This window comes from Ictalurus punctatus, chromosome 19 (assembly GCF_001660625.3).
Source record: "Ictalurus punctatus breed USDA103 chromosome 19, Coco_2.0, whole genome shotgun sequence".
Lineage (NCBI taxonomy): Eukaryota > Metazoa > Chordata > Actinopteri > Siluriformes > Ictaluridae > Ictalurus > Ictalurus punctatus.
The window spans coordinates 4,814,696-4,831,756 of NC_030434.2; the positions used below are offsets into that span (position 1 = coordinate 4,814,696).

At 41.8% G+C, this 17,061-nt stretch overlaps 1 pseudogene across 1 annotated transcript in view; it reads right to left on the reverse strand.

Moving 5' to 3' along the window:
- Positions 1-316: 316 nt before the first annotated feature.
- The window catches only part of LOC108279575 (zinc finger protein 850-like), a 39,077-nt pseudogene continuing 22,332 nt past the window's right edge, over positions 317-17,061 (reverse strand). Inside the window, exons 4-5 of the transcript XR_008398357.1 lie at positions 14,350-14,361; positions 317-2,357 (exon numbers count right to left, since the gene is read on the reverse strand). The product of XR_008398357.1 is annotated as a zinc finger protein 850-like (transcript). The remainder of the gene's footprint in view (positions 2,358-14,349; positions 14,362-17,061) is intronic.

Here is a 17,061-nt window from a genome sequence, read left to right on the forward strand (position 1 = left end):
AGATTGTGTGAAGATCAATCCCGTTTCCTGATCATCTTTGCTGAATGTCTAACCTGCCAACACAGCATCAGTGTTTAGCAGTTTCTTATCTGTGTCTCCATATTCAAATTCTATTAGAATCATTTGGTCTGGATTAAACCTAAGAATATGGCAATGCTGTGAGGCAGTGCGTCAGATTTATTCTGTGATATCTGAAATATTTAGCTTGTTATACTAGAATCCTTTTAGTGGACTTTTGCCCAGCATATTAATAGCATCATTCAAAATCTATTGATGAAATAACTGGTAGTAATGTAATTCGAATATTAAACTCATAAAATTTCCCACATGTAAACTTTATTCAAGTTGGAGAACCTGAAGGATGATTAATATATATGAGCTAATCTGTGAGTATCAAAGCAAAGCATCTGAAGATTTATAAATGTAACATTTCACATTTTTAAAAGGAAATTACACAACAATGAGAAAACTCATTTAAGTTTTGCATTATGGAGAATTTTTGTTGATTAATAAGGAAAGTATAAACTTGGTGTATTATTAAACATGTGATTTACTAAAAAAATTCTAAGACTTTCGGGTCATACAAACATTTTCTTACTTCTTATAGGAACATATATACAACAAAAATCCATTCATTGATCTTACTGTGTAACTGTGTTATCCTGGTCAGGGTTGCAGTAAAGCTGAAAACTAGATCAGGAACACTGGGCTCAAGGGACCATGGATTGGATGCAGTTCCATCAGAGGATGTTCAAAAGGTATATATGGGTGTGGTCGTCAGGCATCCCCATGCTTTTGGCCATACATTGTAGTTAGCTATAATTAAATGGACGCTGCAAAGATGGAGTAACTTGTACAAGAATTCTCTCTTCAAATTGCCTGTAAACACAACGCGATATTTTATAAAGCAAATTCTAGTTTGTATTTAAAAATCATTTAAAATGAAAGTTATGTTAGAGGGAGAAGTTAGAGTCATGTGTCTCACTCAGCTGTCTGGATTGGTCGATTAAAGTGGGCATTTCCACTGGTTAAATATATGTATTCCATACTTGGTATTGTAGTGTTGGGGAAAAACAGGAAAACATAAAATCATGAATTTTGCTAAAATCCAGAGAGTAAGCAATAAAAGCCCATTCAACAGAATACTACAGTCCATGACAAATAATATAATATGAATGACTCTTTACCTCCCTTTAAAAAATTTATCTTAATTTGACAAATTCAAATGGTTAAATCTGATGGCTTTATGTTAGAGCACGTGTGTGTCCTTAATGAACTTGAATAAGTATAGCTCCGCCCACAATGTCCGCAGAGGTACAGCTTCTGTCCCGTATGACTCTGCTGGTGGCTGTGGAAGGCCCTCTGGTCACGAAACCTCTTCCCACACTGTGAGCAGTGATACGGCTTCTCTCCTGTGTGAATTCGCTCATGTCGTTGGAGATGACTCTGACGAATAAAACTCTTCCCACAGTGCGAGCAGTGATATGGCTTCTCTCCTGTGTGAATGCGCTCATGTCGTTTGAGATGACTCTGACAAGTAAAACTCTTCTCACACTGTCCACAGAGATACGGCTTCTCTCCTGTGTGAATGCGCTTGTGTATTTGGAGATTACTCTGGCAAGTAAAACTCTTCCCACACTGTCCACAATGATACAACTTCTCTCCTGTGTGAACACGCTCATGTCGTTGGAGATTACTTAGTTGGGAAAAACTCTTCTCACACTGTCCACAGTGATGAGGCTTCTCTCCTGTATGAATGCGCTTGTGTATTTGGAGATTACGCTGGCAAGCAAAACTCTTTCCACAATGTCCACAGTAATATGGCTTCTGTCCTGTGTGAACACGCTCATGTAGTCGGAGATTACTCTGACGAGAAAAACTCTTCCCACACTGTCCACAGTGATACGGTTTCTCTCCTGTGTGAATGCGCTCATGTCGTTGGAGATGACTCTGACGAGTAAAACTCTTCCCACACTGTCCACAGTGATACGGCTTCTCTCCTGTGTGAGTGCGCTCATGTAGTCGGAGATGACTCTGACGAGTAAAACTCTTCCCACACTGTCCACAATGATACGGCTTCTCTCCTGTATGAATACGCTCATGTAGTTGGAGATGACTATGACGAGTAAAACTCTTCCCACACTGGAAGCAGTCATACGGCTTCTCTCCTGTGTGAATGCGCTCATGATCTTTGAGATGATGACTTTTATTAAAACTCTTCCCACACTGGGAGCAGTAATATGGCTTTTCTCCTGTGTGAATGCGCTCATGTTGTTGGAGAGTACTCTGATGAGTAAAACTCTTCCCACACTGGGAGCAGTCGAATGGCTTCTCTCCTGTGTGAATGCGCTCGTGATCTTTGAGATGATGACTTTTAATAAAACTCTTCCCACAATCTGAGCAGTGGTACATCTGGAAAACAAAATAAAATTATTCAACATGCTTAAATAGTTATAGATTTTATCCCCATGTGTTTATGGAACTGATTATGGAAACATCTCCAACGATACTGTATTACGGCTTGACCACCCAATCACCCACCTTTAATGGCTGTAACAGCTTTGTAATTTAAGATTTGTAACATAATTCCATTGATTGCAACCCGTTTTTACTAATGCCAAAACTGTGACTGATCATTTTTAAAAGCCAAGATGAACAAGACAGTTGACCTTACACAATTTCTCATCACTAATCACACAGAAATTGTTCATCTAGATCTGTATATGTTTATAAAATTCAGAGAGTAGCCATACAAAGATGACCTTACTCTGGGCGTAAACATTTTATGCAAGCTGAAGCACTTTTTAGTGTTTAGACTCTTTGTACTTCCAATGTAGGATCGAACCATGCAGCAGACATGATAACAAGAGAAGATAAGACAATCCATTTAAACAGCCCTCGACCACGCAAACCATAATTCATAGAAGCTGTTGTGACTAGTGCCAACGATTCTGGGGTGTACGGACAAACCCAACGATAGTAGAGAGTTTTTAATTTTATTTTTTACATTTTATTTTTATACCACACCATGGTATCGAATTTGGTATTGAGTATTGTGTACTTTTGGTGGTATTGGTACCAACTACTTTTGGATTTTTGGTATCGTGGCTTCCCTATTATGGACATAAAGGGTAATATCTTGAATTATAAGGACCTCTGCAGCAAATTTAAACTAAACAGACCTCAAATGATTTATAACAAAATTATTAAACGTATCCCTTTACCAATGATTAGATTAATAAGAGAACATGTAAAATACACAGAGATAAGTCCAAAGATTCATGAGCCTAGGATAAACCAAGTTCATTTTATAGATAAACACTGCACTAATACATTTCTGAGGAAATGTCTGGTACAAGAATGCTATCCGAGTCCTGTAAGACGAACTTACATTCTTAATCATCACAATAGAAAAGTCAGATGTGAAATAAGTAGGAAATATATTTCTTATTCCATGTCCCCCAAAATCAAAGAAGTGCACTTTAAAATTACAAATGAAACATATTCCACTAAAGAATTTCTTGAGTTAAATTTAACATGGAAATCTCAAAATAATGTTTATTCTGTAATTCTGATATAGAAACAATGGAACATTTGTTTTTGTTTTTTTTATTGCAAATCTGTTCAAGGATTCTGAAGTGATGTGTACAACTGGTTGAAACAAAAGATCCCCGTTATACACTTTTACTTGGGATGTTGTTAAATTTGGAATAATATTTGATGACCAAAAAAAAACTGTTTTTTGATAATCATTGAAATTTTTTTTTTATCCATAAATGTAGATACCTAAAAACACCACCCCAACCAAACATTTATATATATATATAAAAAAAAAAAAAAAAAAACAAAAACCTATATATGTGGACTCGCTGAAAATAATGACTATTCCCCAAGCCAAAAACCGGTTTTCATTGCTAGACAAGAGTAATCTCATAACAAACACCTAGAAATGTTATTTATTTTTATTTTATTTTCTACTTTTGTTTTGAATTATGCAAATGTTAGTGTCCTCAGTCTGTTATGTAAAAGAGTTCATGAATAAGTTTTGTTGTATTGTAAACACTGAATCAACCAATAAATAACAAACAATACAAACACGTCTTCACATCGTTCTCAATGAGACTAGTTAGAGAGTTTTTGGAGGACGTGGCCACGACGTTTCTGGACCGTTAGCCAGGATTATGTATAAAAAATAAACGTTACCAAGACGTGGTAAACTAACAACGTTGTCATAAAGTAATATCACACTGACGAAAAGAGACTAAATGGTGACGTCGTCAGAACACGCGCTGCTTGCTCTGACGTTTTCTGCTTGTTGTATATAGTGTTGTCATGGTTACTTAATTATAAACAAGTTCTCAGAGTTTAAAAATGAAAAGAGAAATCAGACACGTGACTAAACTTTACCTCTGAGCCAGTAGCTGCAGGAGTCTGTGGAGATTTTCCTAAAGAGCGGGGTCTGGACTCTGATTTCATTATAAGAGGAGTAAAGAATCAGGACACTGGAAGGAAAACACAGAGATTCATGACTCCAGAATCTCCACTAACCTGTTAACCGAGTATCTCAGATGGTAAGTTTCAGATGAACTCACCTTTAGTGAAGTTACACAGAGGATCAGAGCTTCGAAGCCCGTGTGGAGAAGGAAGCTCCGAGACCAAGCGTGTGTGAGTTTCCTGTAGTGACGTCATCTTCTTCTTCGGATTTTAATGGCAGCTTGCATGCTTGATATTTCACTACTGCCATCTTCTGGTCTTATTTAACTCCTATACAGAGCCCCATGTCGTATTCTCCTCATTAGTCCAGTTTTTATTAGAAAGCAGATCAGGTTCCTTCCTTCCTTGTTCACTCCCACTGTATTCCAATATATTCTTTACTCCATGTCCTGTTAATCCTATTCTTTCCATGTCTGTTATCATGTCCATCCTCTGTGTTTCATATTTCCTACAGGTAACAAGCACATGTTCTACAGTCTCTGGTATTTGACAATGCTCACACAATCCAGATGGATGTTTCCCTATAATATGAAATGTACTATTTAGTATATTGTGTAGAGCAGAAAGTCTTGAGCAGAAAGTATTTGGGCTGCTTTGGCTCTGAGGATCTGACAATCCAGAATCCCACACACAGCTAATATACACTATAACACACAGCTGTACAAAATACCTGATCATTTAACACCCAATGGTATAATACAGTCATTATTTTCTGTATCTTTTCCCCTCAGAAGATTACAGTAGTGTTGAAAGTGTGAGTGTTTTAGTGCTTAAGTGTTTAAGTATTAGTGTTTAGTGTTTAGCCGCCGGTTGTTGCTAAGCTCTCTGTTCTTACCTTTTGGCCACAAAGCTGATATTCTAACAGTGTGGAGTGAAATTTCTATAAAAACACCTAAAGGAAACACACATCATCCCCATTGCAAACAAGTTTATATTAATGTTGTTTAATATTCTCTGTACACAAACATCCGCTGTATTTTATATTTGTTTTATGCGATGACACCAAATTTAACACACCTGTTCCCCATTCACCCCTGAGACCTTGTAACACTAATAAGTCACATGACACTAGGGAGGGAAAATAGCTAATTGGGCCCAATTTGGACATTTTCACTTAGGGGTGTTCTCACTTTTGTTGCCAGCGGTTTAGACATTAATGGCTGTGTGTTGAGTTATTTTGAGGGGACAGCAAATTTACACTGTTACACAAGCTGTACACTCACTACTTTACATTGTAGCAAAGTGTCATTTCTTCAGTGTTGTCACATAAAAAGATATAATCAAATATTTACAAAAATGTGAAGGGTGTACTCACTTTTGTGAGATACTGTATATATAATTAGTGAATTAAATGCCACTCATTACTGGTCCCACTATCTAGGCAATATGTGACACATCCCACCTCATAACCAGCTTGGAAGCAAAATGGTCAGGGTCTGTACACAATACCAGAAAATTTCGAGGCCCCCTACTCTTTATGAAGATAATAAAGAGTAACGACCAGTTAACCCAGTGGACTAAAGAGATTGCAGGGTGTTACGAGATGTGATCTGCCAAAATCACTTCTAATTAAAAGACTAATGCACAAAATAAACAGTCACGTGTGGTTCATTGTTTTTTTTATTTCCTGTAACTGAGAAAGATATTTGTATTTATTGCTTTACCATTCAGTAAGAAATCACAGAATAATCATCACTAGGCAAATACGTAACGATAGCCAGTGCTTCAGTAATTCGGTTTCAAGCCTGACCTTTTTATGTCCACCTTTTCTTAATCAATTTGAAGGTGTAGAAGGTCCACCTCCATGTCACTTTTTCTAATTTGCATTTGAAGATGGACCTTATACAGTTCCTTTGCAGGCAGCTAGGAAGACAGAATGATAAGTCAATATGATTGATATTAGAAATGTCTTCAATACATATTATATTATAATATTTGTAATGTATAAAAATATTTGTAATCAGGACAACTGCTAACAATTTTTTACACTGCCAAGATTCTTTGTGGAGGTAGATGGACCCTCCTGTATAGAAGTGATGTTACACAGAGGATCAGAGCTTTGAAGCCCATGTGGAGAAGGAAGTGTGTATGGGTTTCCTGTAGTGACGGCATCGACAACGATGTGAAGTTTTCCGCTGTGTTCGACTTCCTGCGGCGGTGCGCAGACCGATTATAGAAGGCCGAAAGGACAAATTGTATTTTATGTATGGCACCCTGAAAGGACAGTTTGTCTTTAACCCTTAGACATTATGTGTGTAGAGTCTATTGTGTAGAGGCTGTTTTCAAGGAATTCAATATCAAGAGGCACTACCAGATGAAACATGCTAACTACAACAAGCTAACTAGAAATGAACGCTGCGAAAAGTTGAAGCAACTAGAAGACGTTTTAACGGCACAGCTGCGCTTTTTCACAAGAGCCCGTGAGTCAAATGAAAATGCCACAAAAGCGAGCTACGAGGTGGCAACGCTGATTGCCAAGCACTACAAACCTTTTACTGAGGGTGAGTTTATTAAAGACTGTGTGATGAAAATGGTGGAGAAAATTTGTCCTGAGAAGAAGCAAGAGATTGCCAATGTTTGCCTGGCACGTAACACTGTGGTACGGAGAATTGAAGACGTTTCACCTGATATTAAGAGACAGTTAGAGGCAAAAGGAGTAGAGTTTGACTTTTTTCGTTAGCCCGCGACGAAAGCACGGATGCATCTGAGACCGCTCAGTTACTGATTTTTTAAGAGGAGTGGACAATGAAATGAACGTGAGTGAAGAACTACTTGACCTCCAGAGCCTTAAGGACCAAACAAGAGGAATAGATTTATTTGTTTCTGTTTGTTCCACCGTAGATGACGTGAAACTACCGTGGAATAAAGTCACTGGGATTATTACGGATGGTGCACCTGCCATGGCTGGTGAGCAAAGTGGAATATCAACTCTAGTCTGTAACAAAGTCAGCGAAGAAGGAGGCAAAGCTATAAAACTCCACTGTATTATTCACCAACAAGTTCTCTGTGCCAAACATCTGAAATATGATCATGCTATGAAACCGGTAATAAAGGCTATTAATTATATTCGCTCCAAAGCCCTGTGTCACCGCCAGTTTCAACAGTTTCTACTCGACATCCAGGCTGAATACGGAGATGTTGTGTATCACAACGACGTAAGATGGCTCAGTCGTGGGTCTGCACTGCAGCGCTTCTACTCTCTTAGGGAGGAAATCGGACAATTCTTGGCAAAAAAGGGACAGCCAATGCTAGAACTATCTGATCATATTTGGCTGGCTGATTTTGGATTTTTAGTTGACATAACACGACATCTGAACGCGCTGAACACGAGCCTTCAGGGGCAAAATGGAGTGGTAAGCCAACTGTATTCACACATCAAAGCCTTTGGGACCAAGCTGCTACTTTCCCAAAGGCACCTGTCACAAACGCGGCCCAATACCACACATTTCCCATCGCTGCAGGAAATAATGACTGGTTTTCCACAGAACAATATCAGTGCGCAAATGAGGAGGTATGCAGCAGACATCTCATCTCTGGATGAAGAGTTTCAATGGCGCTTTCGGGATTTTGCAGCTATTGAAAAGGATATCATGCTTTTTTCCTCTCCTTTCTCCGTGGACCCTGATGACGCTCCAGACCACCTGCAGCTGGAGCTCATTGAGCTGCAGTGTGACGCCGAGTGTCACAGTCGGCACCAACAGCTCCCTCTTGTAAACTTTTACCGCCAGCTGGATAAAGGCAGGTTCCAAGAGATTCGAACATTTGCTAAGAAAATGCTGAGCTTGTTTTGCTCAACATATTTGTGCGAGAAGACATTGTTGGTTATGAACATTAACAAGAACTGCGTGAGGACGAGACTAAGTGACTCTCACCTGCGTGACATCTTGCGCATCAAAACTTCAGTTTTTGAGCCAGACCTGGCCTATTTACTGCAGTCGAGATCTCAGTATCACCCTTCACATTAGTGCAGGAAAGTTATTTGTTTAGTCTTCTGAGGTGAATAAATTCCTTTTTAATCCGTGTATAATTTGTTCTTTTGTTTTTGAATTGACAATCAAACTGGGTCTCGTAAACCCGACAAAATTAAATATTAAAGTCAAACTCGGTCCGGCAGCCCATTTTTTCATTTTGTATTTTCGATCCGAGTGGAAAACACGACTTTTTTCGTTTTTGATATCTGATTCGAAATCAAATAGCATATTTTTGTTTTTTGATTTTTGATGGTCAACTGAAAAATGAAAGAACGAGTGATACAAGGATTCATATAGCCCTCAATGTTTTGTACTTATGAATATGATAACTGTTGGTGTTATTTTCCTGTTCACATGTTTTGAATTTAGAAGTTTACAGTGAGCATTTAATAGTGAATAATATGTAATGTTTCAAATGAATATAAATATGTTTAATCTTCCCAAAAGTTTTTTTTCCCTGACAGACATTTTCTTCATTTTATGTGGTCTTCAAATTTGTGTGAGATTCTAAACTTCAATCTAAAACAAGTTTAGATTTATTTGTGTTCTGTGTGAAGAAATGAAAAGCATGCCATTTGCAATAAAAATTTCATGATATAGTTCATTTGCATTTAATGTTAATGGTTCAAAGAATGTCAAGCTGAATGTTTGCCCCCCACACATTTTCACCTCACCAAATCTGGCCCTCTTTGCAAAAAGTTTGGACACCCCTGGTGTAGACGAATTAAGCCTTGTTTATACTTGATGCGTCCGCAATAGCACGAGGGAGGATAAAATGGGAGTATCTAAAGGTATATGTGTGTCTAAATGTATCGGAGTGTCTAATGGACCAGTTTTTTTTTTTTTTACAGCAATGGCGGATCATGGAGCCTCTCAATAGTTCCCGGAAGTTAGCACTAAATACTAGCAGCGCACTAGAGTTTCAGCAGAACAGACCATTTGTGTTGAACTTTTAAAAGGTCAGACATTAACCTTTTTAGATGGTGTTAAAGTGAAGTGTTTCCATTAATTTGTTTAGGTCATGCACGACCCTGTACTGCAGTCACCACTATCTCTAGTTTCTCTCATGACATGTTTATGGGTATTGTGTATACCATTAAGCCAACTAGAGCTGCAACAACTAATCAATAAAATCGATAATAATATGCACGTAATGCGCACATAAGCCTTGGGTCACACTCTAGGGGTGTCTCCTGATCGCAAGAAGGCAATAACAGGCGCCTCCCTCACGGGTTGGGGTGCGGTCTTAGATGGCTGTCCAGCAGGTCTCTGGAGTGGCCTGCATCTGGAGTGGCATATAAATCACCTAGGAATGCAGGCCGTGTTTCTAGCACTGAAATTCTTTCTTCCTCAATTGAGAGATCACCATGTGTTAGTTGTGACAGACAACACAGCGGTGGTCTCACATTTCAACCACTATGGAGGATTATGTTCGCATCCCCTGTTCAGGCAGGTGCAACTAATTCTTCACTGGCAGAGGGAAAGTGTTTGTCAGTGAGTGCAATGTACATTCTGGGCAACTGGAATGTGGGGGTAGACATCCTTCTGAGGCCAAGGGATTTGAGGCTCCATTTGGAAGAACCCGATATTTGGAAGAACCCGATATTGGAATTGGGAACAACCCGATATTGGTATGTGTTGCCTCCAAACGCAAACCTCAGGAACTTCCTATGACTTGGCAATATTTCTATGTCGAAATATGCATCTTTTAGATCCATCCTCACAAACCAGTCCTCAAACTAAATTTGTGGAACGATAAGTTTGAGCATCAGCATATTGAACCTATATGTCCAAAGAGTACAGTTCAGATGACGCAGATGTAAAATTGGCCGCATACTCCCATCTTTTTTGCTGACCAGCAAATAATGGCTGTAAAAACCTTGCTCCCTCAGGAAACAGGGTACATGTTCTATGGTCCCTTTGTCCAGGAGGGATCTTACTTCCTGAGCTAACGTCAGGCTCTGATCTGTGCTGTTTACTGTTGTGAGCACACCTCTGAAACGGGGTGGTGGTGGTGGTGTTGGTGCTGGGGGGGGGGGGGGGGGGGGGCCTATGGTAGACGGAACCCATGGAGACACATTTGGCAGTAGTTTCCATTCTGCCAAATGGCCTTTTAGTGACATTAACTTTTCCACATTCTACTGGAGGGAAAACATCAGATTTCAGTTGCCCTGTGACAGTTCGCTGACCAGAGAACAATGAAAACACAGGACAGCCTTGGCTAGGTAAGGCCCTACAGTAGTACTGGGGGGTAATTGCCCTAACAGCCTCATGTCCCCTGATATGTCCCTCTATGGCCCCTCAGGAGTGCTCATCCTTTGTCTCCTTGGCCTTTATGACCATTCTCAGATCAGGCCTAATAGTCCCCCTGGTTGTCTGCGAGGGAAGGCAGGCCACCACACTTACCTTCTGTGCTTCCCTCGCACTAGTGCTGGTGATCTCAACATAATAGGGAAGGAACTGGCTGGAGTTTTCTGCAGTGTGAGATAGATTTATTTTCACTGGAGAGAAAAAAAAGCTCATCCAGCCTTAGTAATCATTTCAAGCAGCTCTTTATATGCTTGACAGCTGCTCTCAGATTTTAGCACACCCTTCTGGCTCCTCGGAATCAGAGTTTTTTTTTTTTTTTTTTCCATAGCAGAAGGAGGAGTCACAATGCAAGCTCCAAAATCCAGCAGAGAGCCGGACCCGGAAGACAGAGAAAGATATAGAGCAGCGGCCGGCCCAGATCCGCGAGGCTCTGAAACCCAACTCCCCTCAGCCGAGAAGAAAGCGAGTCGCGAGCGGAGCTGCCTAATTGTAAGGCGCTAACAATGCGCACAGTCAGACCTCTCGAGGGCTGCCGTGGCATGCTCCATCCCCAGACACTTCACACAGAAAGTGTGTCCATCCCCCCGTTATGAAACAGGAGCAAGGCGTAACACACTTCCTGAATTCTCTCACTCATACTTTTCTCATTTTTAAAAAAAAAAGAGACAGAAAAAAAGAGATTTTCCTTTTTTTAAAAAGATAGAGAGAAAATGAGAGTCTTTCTATGAGCGTTACACAAACAACCGACATACAGTCTCGCTGAAGATAATATGGCTGACAGCGCGGCTCACAGGTGCTGTTTTTATATTACACAATGCACTTAACTACCATGTCACCTGATCACGGCAGGCCTATAAATAGGCATGATGTTACACAAGCTTCAGCTATTGGTCACGCGCGAGGGTGCTTCCTACAGTGTTGAGCTAACGCTTTGAAGGGAACACTAATTACAAATAGGTCAATTTTCTCCTCCTAACCACCAGGGGCATTGTTTGAATACCTAGATACTTCTTATGACCTGAAAAACAATAAATGCTGGTCCTTCGGCAGAATTAAAATTTTTAAATTTTAAATTTTCGTCTTCAACCAGCCCAAGAGAACCCATGTCACACCCCTCTTCATCTCCCTCCACTGGCTTCCTGTAGACGCCCGCATCAAATTCAAGGCCTTGATGCTCACCTACAAGACCTTGTCTGGAACAGCACCCTCCTACCTCAACTCTCTCCTGAAGGCTTACGTTCCCTCATGCAATCTGCAATCGATTAGCGACCGACGTTTAGTAGTTCCCACTCAGTGTGGCGCAAGGTCCCTTTCCAGAGCCTTCACACTAACTGTTCCTCAGTGGTGGAATGAACTTCCAACCTCAATCCGGACCGCAGAATCTCTCACCATCGTCAAAAAACTTACACCTCTGCTCTGTGCACTTTGCTTCTTCTGGAACTCAATTAATGGATCTTGTATGGTAGCACTACTTGTATTGTTCTCTGCTTGATATATTGCTTTGCTTGTATTTTTCTCAGTTGTAAGTCGCTTTGGATAAAAGTGTCTGCTAAATGAATAAATGTAAATGTAAAATGTAAAAACTGCAGATTAGTCATCAGAATCCACAAGAAATGTTTTTGAATATAAAGCATTGATAACCGTTGTCCTTCATGGACAGGGTCTGTGGGGCTCTCTATTGGTGTGGGATGTGTTTTGGTGTAAATCCGAGGACATTTGTTAATTTAGGGCTCGTAAGAGGCTGACAGTAATGATGTGGGCGTCTAGCTAACAAGCCAGATTGAGCTGCAGCTGTTAGGGCCAGGTATGCAGCCCAGACCAACCTGAACAATGTGGTTCAGTTGTCGGTTGACATGTTTTTGTGGATCTGGTCAATGCTTAGGCAGCAGACACATTGTTGGCATTTGCTCACAGCTTCCATACAGCTTAGACATTGGCTGCAAGAGTGTAAATCCTGTGTGTATAGTGGGAAACAACTAACTCGGTTGTCCAGGCAGATCTTGCAGCCCTGCAGATGGTGGGTGATAGAAAGAAAAACTCAGCCCAGTGGGGGTTACAGTTACATAGCGCTTTTCTAGACACTCAAAGCGCTTTACATAGTGGGGGTGGGGGGGTGGGTGCAATCTCCTCAACCACCCCTAGTGTGTAGCATCCACATGGATGATGTGACTGCAGCCATAGTGCGCCAGAACGCCCACCACACACCAGCTATTAGTGGAGAGGAGAGAGTGATGAGGCAATTCAGGTATGGAGATTACTAGGGGACTATGATAGAGAAGGGACAATGGAGGAATTTTGCCAGGACACCGGGATTATACCCCTACTCGAAAAGTGTCCTGGGATTTTTACTGACCACAGAGAGTCAGGACCTCAGTTTAACATCTCATGCGAAAGACTGTCGTATTTAAAACAACTAGGTTGCTGAATTTCCTCTAGTTAGTCAAACAATAATCCTTAATTTACTGATCAAAATGAAGCCATGAACAAGATAGATGAGAGAAGCAAAAATCCAGTTTATTGTTCAAAAAACAACATGAGATCCCCTCGTGAGACCTCCCAAAAGTGATCTGAATCTAAGCACAGATTCAATGCCCTATTTATACAGTCTTATCTTTAGGTCACGCCCAATTATCTCATTCTTTTGGAATCCCAATATGCTTTATTAATGTCTTTTTTTGATTCCCCTTAAAAACTACTTCTTTGATTTTAAAATACCATTACAATGAACTTTTCTCACTCTGAACTCCCCTTAAAACCCATTTTCTATCATTGGATATCCCCTTTTCTTCATGTTTTTCTTTTGGGTATTTAAAACATTTTTCAAGGCCCTTACTACCATTCCCACTTCCAGTAATCGAGCTGGGCGCATCTCATCGCCCGTTGTCCTGAACAATTTGGATATTTTTCATCACTTCTTCAATGTGGGTGAGAAATATTTTTATTATTGCTTAATGTTACACATATTTCTTCTCTACATAATGTTTACATGTTTTTGGTGCTTCTTAGACATTCTGTGAGTATATGTGTGTGTGTGTTTCTCTTTAAAAACATTTTTGAGAGTGTGTGTTTTTCAACTTTTTGCTTTTTCCCATGTCATGTATTGATACCTGTTTCCTACATTCTTTTCATGTGCTTTTACATGTATTTATGTGAATATATTTTAAGTGTTACCACTACTGTTTTATCTAATTATTGTCCTTTCTCTCTGATCTCCGTCCAGCTGATCAACGCCCACCTGCAGCCGGACTTTCTCTCTCTCTGCTGCTCATTCTCACAGGCCTGGGTGAATATATATATATGCCATCAACTAGCCCATCGATGTTACAGCTCTGCTGGAATGTCTCTTCACCTGTACCCACAGGGTTTCCTTATCCTCCTGCTTATTGTATCATTCCATCGGTGACCTATGTTCATCCATCCATCTTCTACCGCTTACTCGCGGGGGAACCTGGAGCCTATCCCAGGGAGCATCGGGCACAAGGCAGGGTACACCCTGGACAGGGTGCCAGTCCATCACAGGGCACACTCACATACACGCTCACACACCCATTCATACACTATGGACACTTTAGACACACCAATCAGCCTACGATGCATGTCTTTGGACTGGGGAGGAAACCACCGCAGCACGGGGAGAACATGCAAACTCCGCACACACACGGCCCCAGCAGGAATCGAACCCTGGGGTGAGGCGAACGTGCTAACCACTAAGCCACCGTGTGCCCACAAGCCCTATTCCCTCCCCAGAATATGTGTATGATTCTCAATAAACTACATGTTGATAACCCTCATGTTTTCCTGCTGTTTTAACAGTATAGTGTTCCCATCACTATACTGGGGTATTAAGCCCCACACAGGCTGCAGGGTGAGTGCCCCCTGCAGGCCTCCCTAATACCACTTCCAGCAACAACCTTAGTTCCCTTTCAAAGGGAAATTCGACGTTGCATTTAGCATAACAGTATGGGAAGCACCCTTGCGCGCGTGACCGGTATCTGAAGCTTCTGTAAAATCATGCCTCTACTTATAGGCCTGCCATGATCAGGTGACGTGGTAATTAACCGCGTCGCATGATTTTTTATATATATATATATATATATATATATATATATATATATATATATATATATATATATATATATATATATATATATATATATATATATATATATGGCATCTGTGAACCACGCCGCCAGCCTTATTATCATGGCTCAACCTCTCAGGGATGGGGACAAAGATAAGGTCTCCTTGCTGAACACCCCCGTTAAACCTCCCGGCCTGTTTGGCAGCGCGGTTAATGCCATCACCGACAGGTTTTGCGAGGCAAAATAGCAAATGGCGGCGTTCAGTCAGTTCCTTCCCAGTCATGTCGAGTTCGCCCGGGCATCCATGAGTGGAGCCTGGGCCAGCGCTAGTGCGAGGGAGGCGCAGAAGGCGAGTGTTGTGGCCTGCCTCCCCCCGCAGAGAGCCAGGGGGACCGGGCGGCCACAGCCACAGCCTGCTAAGAGGTCTGATCTAAGAATGATCATAAAAGCAAAGCAGGCAAGGATGGTATGGTCCTGACGGGCCACGGAGGGACGTATCAGGGGACATGAGGTTGTTAGGGCAGATAGCCCCCAGTGCTAATGTAGGGCCTGCCCTGGTCAAGGCCATCCCACGTTTTCAGCCTTCTTTGGTCAGCGAGCAGTCACAGGGCGACGGAAATCTGATGCTTTCCCTCCAACAAAATGTGGAAAAGCTAACATCACTGAGAGACCATTTGGCAGCGTGGAAACTACTGCCAAATGTGTCTCCATGGGTTCTGTCTACCATAGAAAAGGGTTACCGGGTCCAGTTCAGAGCTCAACCCCCCGGTTCAGAGGTGTGCTCACCATAGTTGTCAGCACAGAGCAGAGCCCAATGTTAGCGCAGGAAGTAAGTTCCCTTTTGGACAAAGGGGCCATAGAACATGTACCCTGTTCCCTAAGGGAGGGAGGTTTTTACAACCGTTATTTCCTGGTCCGCAAAAAAAATGGGAGTATGTGGCCAATTTTAGATCTGCATCATCTGAACTGTACTTTTCGGACATACAGGTTCAAGATGCTGACGTTCAAACTTCAACAAATTGTGCAACAAATTCAATTCAAGGACTAGTTTGTGACGATAAATCTGAAAGATGCATATTTCCACATAGGAATATCGCCCAGTCACAGGAAGTTCCTGAGGTTTGCGGTTGCAGGCAACAAATTCTAATTTCAGGTTCTTTCCTTTGGGCTAGCTTTATCCCCTGGCACCTTCACAAAGTGCATGGCTGGCTCCCTTGCAACTCCAGGGCATCCGTGTACTAAACTACATGGACGACTGGTTAATTCTAGTACGATCCAGGGAACTGGCGGTTCAACATCGAGATGTTGTTCTCGCCCATCTGAGAAAAGTGTGCTTTCTCCAGTGCAGAGGACAACTTTTCTAGGGTTTATATGGGATAATACTACAATGAAGGCATTTCTATCCGAAACACGTGTAGGATCGATCCTATCAAATTTGAGCAAGATAAAGCTAGGTCTGGGCATCCCCTCCAGTCTCTATAAGAGACTGTTGGGCCTTATGGCAGCAGCAGCCAACGTCATAGCGTTGGGCCTATTGCACATGAGACTGTTTCAGTGGTGGAGGTTGGCCGAGGATCATCCGAGGATGAAACCTCTGAGAGTAATCAGTGTCACGTGGCAATGCCTACGTGCTCCGAGTATTTGGAGGTGTCCGCAGTTTCTAGCCTCGGGTCACACTCTACTGCATTACCACAAGATAGTAATGACAGATGTGTCCCTTACGGGCTAGGGTACAGTCTTAAATGGCTGTCCAGCTTACGGTCTTTGGAGCGGCCCTCATCTGGAGTGGCATATAAATCGTATAGAGATGCAGGCTGTATTCCTAGCACTGAAATTTTTCCTTCCATGTGCTAGTTGTGTCAGACAACACAGCGGTGGTCTCATATCAACCACCAGGGAGGGTTACGTTCACGCCCCCTGTTCAGACAGGTGCAACTAATCCTTCTCTGGGCAGAGGGAAAGTTCTTGTCAGTGAGTGCAATGTACATTCCGGGCAGCCAGAATGTAGGGGCAGACAGCCTGTCAAGGCAGGGGCTGAGGCCCGGGGATTGAAGGCTCCATCCACAAGTGGTGGAGTCCATATGGCGGAGGTTCGGACAAGCGGAAGTGGATGTGTTCGCCTCTGAGGAGACAACACACTGCCCACTGTGGTTCGCCCTCACTCCTCCCGCACCATTGGGGCTGGATGCCATGGTGCACACGTG